General features: G+C 33.0%; 2 non-coding genes across 2 annotated transcripts; both read left to right on the forward strand.

Annotated features, from left to right (window-relative positions):
* The first annotated feature begins 5430 nt into the window (after nt 1-5430).
* On the forward strand, nt 5431-5502 carry TRNAW-CCA (transfer RNA tryptophan (anticodon CCA)). Its single transcript has one exon. It is a non-coding gene; the product is annotated as a tRNA-Trp (tRNA).
* Nucleotides 5503-6103: 601 nt separating this feature from the next.
* Nucleotides 6104-6175, forward strand: TRNAA-UGC (transfer RNA alanine (anticodon UGC)). The gene has a single exon. It is a non-coding gene; the product is annotated as a tRNA-Ala (tRNA).
* The last annotated feature ends 4099 nt before the right edge of the window (nt 6176-10274 follow it).

Genomic DNA, 10274 nt, shown 5'->3' on the forward strand with positions numbered 1-10274 from the left:
ATTGATGATGATAAATCAGGTACGACTTGATAATTACTATTTTTCTGTGTGCATCTTATAAAATAGGCTCAATAAATCAATTCAGATCAACTGTGTCAACATTGTTGCTATTATTTATTCGAGAAAAATATTCACATTTCTGTCGGTAATTTCAATTTGTCGTCACAATTTTCCTATACGATTACGATAGGCGGTAATTATTTTAACGTTACTGCACATGAAGAATTTTATAATTAACAATTGGTATTGCCAATTTGTTTTATTCTTGCAACAAGTTTTACCCGCATAGAAAATACCGATATACCCACGCAGCGGTGATTTCTTTGACGCAAATAACGCAACCGATTCGGCAGAATATTTTAAAGAGGTCCTCGAAACAGTTCAAGTCATAATATTATTAAATTCATTGGATACAGGCGAATTTTTCAGGATCACTGATTTCTAAAATTTACATAGTACCTACCTCTCATTTATTATTCGTTTAATTAAAATATATTTTTTTAAATATTTATATGCATTCAATTTTTTAATTATTTATTTATATTTCAAGTTAACTTAGTTAGGGTAATAGTGGAATGAAGAAAACATGTCAAATATAGTTTTTGTGTTATTTTAGTCTTTTTTTACAAAATGACATGGATAAAAATTCCACGATAGAAGTAAATGATAAAAGTAAGATTACTTAAACTGGAAGTAAACAGTAAATATAATTTACTCTTCAAGATATTTAGAAGATGGGGGGCTATTATATAATAATATGCAGTGGCGCACCCAGGGGGGGGTCAAGGGGCCCCCCAAACATGAAAATTATCAGAATGATTTTAAACATTGAATTTGAAAGCCAATAAACTATGCCTTGGGCCTTAGACAAATAAAAACACGGCAAAAAAATGATTTTAATTTCTAAGATAAAAATTTCGAAACACTATTTTTAGAAACCCAATTCCAGTTCCACCCGACCCAAGTCCATCCGAATTCCAGAGTGGTGTAGGTCATGACTGGGGAGGGATGACAGGACTCTAGCCTGGGGGCCCGGCGTGTCGGGTTGACCAGATAAGTGAGATAAACACACATCATAAATTAGCTTTAATAGTAAATTATTATATTTCATGGCTATGAACATTTTAGATTATATAATTGTGCTATATATTTTCTGATTATTAAGTGTCGATACTTGACAGCTCCATTATTAAAGTAGATGTATTAAAAATCGCCAATAATTCACTGGATAACGCTGATGACACGCTCAACAGTTACCGCCGTTATGCCTCCAATTTAATAAAAACTAGGAGAAACTGTACAAATATACCGCCGTGTATTGTGAAAAAATATAAAAATAATTATATGAAGAAGAAAAAGAGCCTATGGGACTAATTAACATTCTCTTCCTTGGGCCCCCCAATTTTAAATCCTGGGTGCGCCACTGATAATATGTATACTATCTCAAACACCTCGTGCCTACCAAAGTGATCATTACCTTGACTAATTTAAATAGATTTTATAAATCAAATAATTCTTAAAAAAATATATCGGACTCTATATAACTAACTAATGTAATTTTAATTTTAAAAGAAATCAAAATATGATTAAAATTATTGTTTGATTTTCACCATGTCCTACATCCTGTATATAACAGCGGCTGAAAACTGGCGCCAATTATTGTTTCCAATGGGTTAAACCGAAATCTAAAAAAATCACATTTCTTATGTATACGTATTGCACTTTTATTTAATAATATCGATTTAAATTTCACAAAACGCTTGAATATTGTTATACGACATTAAAATCAATGACATCAAAGTAGCAGTATGCAAGTCAGCGTCGATGACATTGAGCTACTTTACAAGCTGCTAGTCGGCGAGTTTAAAAGCGGGCGAGTCACCAAGTGCGATTGTGATGATAACACACAAAACTTTCCACTCGCTCAGAAGTCAACAAGCTAGCGAGTTGAAACCGTCATTTTTGGTATCTACTATTATTTGACAGGGCGTATTGAGTAGTTCGTTTTTTTACCGGCAGGTTCGGTACTATCGCTCTACTGCGCAGACGCAGATCGGCCCACACGCCAGCGAGTTGCGAGTAAAGTAGCCCGGCTTTCAACCTTTCTCGGTAGATTGTTTACAATCTTCTTGTTAGCTAGTTCGATGATGACTCTGGGCGAGTTTACAAGCAGATTGTAAATTTGCTGGCTTGTAGTTTGTAAAGTAGCTCAATGTCATCGACGCTTAAAAGACATCGAATTAAGAGAGAAATTGTGAATTGTGAATACTTACTTACATTTTTGATAGTAGATTTCATTGAGGTGATTTTTTTCTGCGAGATTATGATCAAATGTACTTACTTTTATTATTGTAACTTATTGACTCACGTTATATTCGTGTTTTAATATGAATTTATTCATGTAAGTTATTAAGGTGAATACAACTATTAGAGGCAACTAGCGGAAAAATACGAAGTTTGCAACTTGAGAATTTTTTTGATTACTAGCTACTGCTGAGATTGATTGACTAAATATCTTCAGAATGATCATCATATTATTATGACTAAAAAAACTAATAAATGAAAACTATGGCTTGGGTGGGAATTTGACTTTACTCGAGAGCGCCAATTTGCACATGTACTTCTCTGTCGGTAATTACCACAAGCGCTGTGTGCAATAATTAATGGGCATAACTGTAAAGGCAGGCGCATGCGCAAATTACCTTTGATTACCCATCGAAAGATTCCCAGGTGGCAAGAAAATCACCGGCCGTGGCAGATCCCTTGGTACTATTTAAGTCTATTAAAGCGTCCACTTTGATTCCAGAGAAAAAAGGCTCAATTTGCTGATACATCTTGATTAAGGTTAATCTGTATCCGAACATTTAACTACGCGGACAATTATTGCAGGTGAAGACGGATTCACAAGTTTGTTAAAGAAAAAACTATTAACCGCATGATTCCAGCACTCGAAGTGGACTGGAGTGTATCGGAGCTCGGTTCCGGTTCGTGAAATCCTCATGTCTACCGTTCCGTCTCGGAAAAAATAAAAATAGCGTTCCGATTCGGAAATTACTATACAAATAATTACATAAACTAAGTATTTCTTTTATTCAACGAATAAGACACAAGATTTGAGAATGTATTTTCTATACTACAATTTGAAGAATATATTTGGTTGTTTGTATGTACCGTCCTGGTTGGTTTTTTTTTATACAAATCTACACGCCCAGTCGGATTTCGACAAAATTTGGAGAGAGTGGAGGCCGATAAGCCGGAGTGCGTGGTCGGGTCTCAAATTTCAGATTTAACCCGTTGCACCCCGGGAACAGTTTTATGGTTTTTGCGGAAAAAGTCCGCCGCGGACAGGGCCTTCAAACGCGGAAGTTAATGCTGCAACCCCATATTTTATTCATAATGTCGCTAGAATGTGTACATTTAAAAAATCTTGGCATTTATTTCAGCTCGATCGGAGGTCAAATGGCAATAGGTGCAAATAATTGTGTTATTCGAATCGTTAATCGGCAGGGAACCAACCGAGCCAGCGCGGCGCGGGCGACGCAGTGCTGCCACATTAGATCGGAATGCTTCACTCACGGACAATTATTATTGTATGTAGCGGCATCTAGAATGGGGAGTAGTAAATATCTGTATATTTTGGCACCAAATGGAAAAGCCACAACTATTGTAGGTATATCGAAAAGTCCTGGAATGATGGATTGGATATTATTATATTATGAATGGATATTTATATTATATAGAAAAGCCCTAAAATAATAAATTGAATATGTACTACTTTTTAAAATATTTAAATGCAATAAATGTACAAAAATATACTATATTTTATATTATGTTAAAAATAAACATAAGATGGAACATCGATTCATTTGGAAAAATAAAGTTTGATCAGTTTTTTAATCGTAAAATGGGGCCTCAAAATACGTTACTAAACGCATCTTAAAATCCACTGATAGGTATGTCCCCGATTGGCCAGATTCTTCTGTCGAATATGGCCAGTGACGTCCTGTGGGGGTAGTCAGATTGAGCGTCGCTTAGGGGCGGCAGTTACTCGAAGGGCGGCAAATCGATGAGAATCATTTGGTGTGTGTAGAAATAGCTACCTAAACTTAGTACCTAATACGGAAAATATTTTTTATTAATAAATCAGCTTACTGGTTGAGTATCACTGATTTTTGTTAACCTCACGCTGTTTTTCGATCTGATTTCTGTATGACTTAAGGCGATGTCTTTACCTACCAGAGGCACCTAGTGGAAAAATACGAAGCTTGCAATTTGAGACATTTTTTTGATAATTTACAATTTCAGCTGTATTAATTAATAAATATGTACTTATCTGAAAATATTAATACATAAATTACCTAAATAAGATTTCATATATCTACTCAAATAAAAAGGATTTCAAGTTATACACATTTATATTTTTATAAAAATCGATGTTTTTTAAAATAAATATTAAACATATTAAAACGATGAATTAGTCAAAAATCTACACGGTAAAAATTGAAAATTTAATAAACTAAATTTTAATAATAAATATTACCATAAAATATAATGTAATAATATCGTAACTCGTGACATAAAATTTCACAAATTAGTCAAAAATCTCTAGGTACGTTAAAACATAGAAAACTTAATAAACTAAATTTTAATAATAAATATGACCATAAAATATATGTAATAATAAGATGGGGTCTTTTGGGTCTTTTGATAAATTCACATTGTTTGCTTTGCTATTCCATCATTTTATTAATTATGTGATGACATAGTTTTTCTTTTAATGGTTGAGTGTTGAGATTGTTAATATTAATAGTGTATTTATGATTAAATGTATAAAAAATTAGGGCGGCATTTTGTCCAAGGACGTCACTGAATATGGCCATTAAATATTTTCATTGCCCTGAATTCTCATAATTGACGTACTGGAATTCGTTAAATCCATCAAAAGTACTAATTTGATGCCAAGAAAAAGAAATTAATCACATCATTGCAATTATTTAACGTTTTCAATAGAATGTATTGCAGACATTAGGTAATAAACTATAGATTGTAATAAACGATAGAAAGTAGTGATATATTTTAATATGAAAATAATATTCTGTGGTTTTCCGGTAGAGCGCGCAGCGTATAATTTTCACACGCCTAGTATTTCATTGGAATAGGGGATTCATAATAATTAACCGATATTACAATGCAATATAATTTATATAGGTAGGTACATACTGAATACTGAAAATTAAATGGGAAATCATAGCAAATACTTAGATGGAATCTTATTGATTTTCCTGTTAATTTGCCCTATGTACCTAAAACTGCCTTGTACCTAGGTATAAAACAAATTAAAATTTCTCGTTTCTATGAAAAGTTTATTCAAAATTCACTTTATGATGCATCTAATACTTATATGCACATATTTTCTCACTTACGTCGCAAGACTCCGTGGCGCAACGGTAGCGCGTCTGACTCCAGATCAGAAGGTTGCGTGTTCAAATCACGTCGGGGTCAAGTTGTCAGTTACTTTTGTTACTTTTTCGTATACACACATTTTTATTAAGTTGGTATATAATTTTAAATATCCCGGCTGGAACTGAACTGCGAGTGACCAGAAATTTTAATTATTATAACCTGTATTAAAATTTAATAAAAAATATACTTAATATTATAATACCCTTCATATTATATTTTTGTCTCTATAGGAATTTTTGAATCTACTACGTCAAATAATTAATAAAAAAAAATAGTAACCTACTGTGAGTAAGATATTATAAATAATATTGTAACCTTAGATTATAGAAAAATTGTAACATAAAGAAAACATCTCGTACCATGTAAAACCAAGGCATCTGCAAATTTTTCAATTTCGAGATTAAATCCAAAACAACTGCAAAAGTCGTGAACTTGATAATGTAAAAGTGAAGTAACTGAAAGAAGTAGATGTAAACCAAATATTATGTTTTTTTTAGAAACTCTACGTGTACTAACAAAACGAAGACTTCAAAATCATCTACAAAATGTGTATTTTGTAGATGCCTTGGGTGTAACACGATGCGAATAATACCTACGTAGTTTAGTTTTATATACATTGATTTTGGCGCACTAGGTACAAGGGGATGTAGCTCAGTGGTAGAGCGTTCGCTTTGCATGTGAAAGGCCCCGGGTTCGATCCCCGGCATCTCCAAATTTTTGCTTTTTTAGATTTCATATTATAATCATCGCAACGCCAAAAAGAGATATGAGATTTAAAAAATGCATGTAGGTACTATAAAATAATAATATCGCTTTGTCCTTTCTGTTTTACGACGAATGAAAAGTAAATTTTATTTGCTGTTCGCAGTACTATAGAAGTTACGATAATGAATGTACCTACAAAAATGTCAACACAAAGCTCCTGTATTTTATCTGCGAGACATTTGAAAAGATAATAAAATGATTATTATTGTATACCAGCGACATTTAGTGAATAGACCTAACTAATGTCGAAAAAATTGGTTATAAATTATTCTTACTCGTTTTTTAGAAATAAATCTTATTAAAAATACTAAGTACATTAAAACCATAAACATATTAAAAAAACGTGATTAGGATTTAATAATTTTAATGATAGTTCAGCTGATGCTTCCAGTGACGAGACAAAAAAATGCAGGGTTTCATTCACGTACAGAAAAGATTATGATAAATTAAGAGTTTTATGGTTTTTTATATTTATTTTAAAAAACATCGATTTATAATATTATAATAGAAATATGTATGTATAACATCTATGTGACTCTGGAAGGTAGAGTATACACCTGAACGTTTCGCAGCGCTTGAAATGGAAAAGTTGACGAACCGGAGCGCTTGAAATTTTCTGAAGATAATAAATAACATAGGATATCAAATTTTATGTGTATTTTATAAAAATAGTGTGTTAGAATTTTTAGTTATATGGTATATTTAGATCAGATGGTCAAATTATTTTTTTTCACGAAACGAAGCGATAATTTTGCTGATTTCACGAACCGGAACGATGCTCCGGTCCATTTTGAGCCGTGATCTTTCGAACGAATAATAATCTTATAAAATTGACTATTTTTATTCATTTATAATTGATACATTTGCACTCGAAAAGGAAAACATTCCAATGAATATAATATTATGAAAATAATAATAGGAAACAGCGATTATTTTGAATATTATAGTACTATACAAAAATAACAATACATCGTTCGCGTTGACGGTGGCTTACGGATCATTTCGCGACTGTTGGATAGCAAAAATGCACGGTTTCTTAACCTTTTTGGGTCGCGACCCAGATTAGGAAAAACGTTTTAGACCTAAGAAAGGGTTTTTTGGCCTTCCTTTCAATATTTTTCCGTCGGAGCGGTTTTACCGTAACATAACAATTTTCCAGATCCCAAGTCGAGAGCTTTTCCTTTTTATCACTTTCTGGAAAATAAATCCTATATCCATCGAAAAGTTGAGAGCATTTAAAAAAATGTTATACAAACACCTAAAAGTCGTTTTAACGTTTTGTAATTTCTCGTCATATGCTATTTATTTTCTCATTTTTTGATTGTTTACAATATTTAGCCTCGTGACATATTATGCCTTAATGCCACACTGGAATATCAAACAAATGCAGATTAAGTAGAAAGCCGATACATTCACAACGACTGGTCCTACTTTTTCCACCCCTCCCGTTGTTGTCTATGTATGAACTGTCATTGTTATATAGAGTGCTCATACTGACGCGTTTGTCGTGTTCACACAGGGAATGGTTTGATTTGAATGGATAAGTTACATGCTAAACAATACACTAAAATTAACACACCTACAAACGTAATGCATAGATCAATGCTACATATTTTTTGGAAATCGATATTATCACCGGTTTTTGTGTGAAGCACTATTCTGATTTTGACAGCTGACGAATAACATGAATGTATATTATTTATTAATAACACTGATAGTTGATATATTTGAATTGAGAATTTTTTATAATTCAATTTGAAACGAGAAAGGGCGAATCAATGTCAAGCAATCTGGGATCTGATTTTGACAGCTGAAAAGTGGACCACTAGTTGCTTTTGCAAAAAGCTATGTTCAGGATTTATTAATCTAAAGATGGTGGTGGTTTAACGCACTGCCACGGACACGTCTTATAATATTATGTTTTATGAATTAATTTTTGTATTTAAGTATATTTTTGTCATAATAATGCATGAGAAACGTAGAACGTAGATTCATTATTTTCCAACCACTGGTAGGTATACGTTTCGAAAATTATACAATAAATAGTAATGTGACATTTGATAAAGACAACGCTTTCAGTAATAAAATATTTTTTTTAAATAATGGCGGTGACACCAGTAAGTTTTAAAATAGGGGGAGTTTCGTTTTATGTATTTTTTAAGGTGCACATTTTATTGGTGCACGTGTAATTTAAAGGTATTAAAACTTTACACTGCAGATATTAATAACTCGTAAAGTTGGTTATTATAAAAGCGGTCCATGCACAACATTCTGGTATCCAGGGCATGGATTGTACAAGGGTCAACCGGTATTAATTGTAATCGCTTTTTGTTTTAAATCGATCGCGTTCAATCGCTTGTTTGTATTATTTTGTTTTATTTTTGCACATTTTTTATTAGTAGAACAAAATATTTTATATTATTAAGTATATTATATGGTAAAATGGTTGCGAATTATACTAGAATATGCAAATGTTCTGCATATTATTATGATAATATGTAGGTACAATAATATTACAGTCAATAGGGAAGTGGATTTCCATATAGGAAAGTACGAAAGTTTTAATATTATTAAGAAAATAATATTATCTTTGTTTGCTGCATTTCAAATTCATGCATTGAATTCTATTGTGGTATTTTGTTGCATAAAATAATAATATTTCGAAAACGATTGTTTTAGCTACATACTCCAAAGACAATAGGTAGGTAGGTATGTTATATTTTATTTCGAATAGAGCAGGCATGTCTACTAGAGATGGGAAAACTGGTCGATTTTGAAGACTAAGTTTAGTATACTTACTACCAGTATAAAAAAATACTTAGTATAGAAACTTGTTCCAAAATACTTACTAGTATTTGGAATACTATATAGAGCGTTTGGCGTGCGTATGCGACAAAAGTTTCATACTCAACTGAAACTAAAACCAACTCCTTATTAGTATTTGAAATACGTATCGGCTCAGGGAAACTGTGTATCCGTATCGGCTTCAATAGAATCGCTAAAAATACGCTGAGCTCCGCTTGTCGAAAAGTCCCATTTATTATAAAATTTTAAACACATTTTAAATTTATGAGTTGTTTTTTTGTTAGGTTATAATATTCTTGTAAACAAAAATGAATAACAGTGATTTTTTAAAAATTTTAAACATGTTTTGAGCGGTCGTATAACAAGCCTAAGCCTGTGCGCCATCTCACCACTGTGCTGCGACACAAAATTTATGACCAGGCCCCCTATGTTAGAGCTTGCGAGTGCCAGCTGCCCGGTCGACATGACGTCATATGACATCATTGTGACGTACTACCGGAGTGATAATAGCATTCGAGAAAATAACGCTACTCAGACAGTAGTGCTATTCATTGTCACCATACACATATAGGTGTTTCATCGTAATAATATCTACGGTGAGCACTGGCGCTGGGCGGCATGCCTCGAGCGTGTATTGGCTGACGTCACAATTACGTTCATGTCGTCTGGTGCCACACGAGTCGATAGTTAGGAAATCGCGGTGCTATTATTCAAACATTCGAACGCAATAGACTTATAAATTAAAATATACCTATATCCAAGTGCTATTTCGTTCGCGCGCATTTAATGTCAATAGTGTTGAAAGTCTACCAACTAGCGAGTGCACAGAACAGCGACTCGCGATGACACCATCACAAGTTTTTTGGAATAAGTTTGTTGGGTCACACACACTGAGTATGGATAGTATCATACGAAACTTGATTACACAAACTGATGACAGTATTTCCAATTCAACTCTAACGTCTACTTAACTATCCAGAAGACGTCCCTAGCCAAATGCCACTGGGTAGACGTAGAAAGCCGTCCCCAATATTATTTTGTCTTAAACTGTATACAAAATCGCGAGGTGCGTACATATATTATTATTATTAAATTTAATGGAACAGAAATCTTGAAAAAAATTAAGTAAGTACATAATATACTATCATCTACGAGGATTAGAGGAAATTTATACGAAACCTACCCGCAAAAAGTGGTGGTTTTAGGTTCATGGAGGTCTGCGGCGTTAATAGTTTTGGAGG

Source organism: Rhyacophila brunnea, unplaced genomic scaffold, assembly GCF_057557595.1.
Source record: "Rhyacophila brunnea isolate RB1 unplaced genomic scaffold, BYU_Rbru_1.0 scaffold_16, whole genome shotgun sequence".
Classification (NCBI taxonomy): domain Eukaryota; kingdom Metazoa; phylum Arthropoda; class Insecta; order Trichoptera; family Rhyacophilidae; genus Rhyacophila; species Rhyacophila brunnea.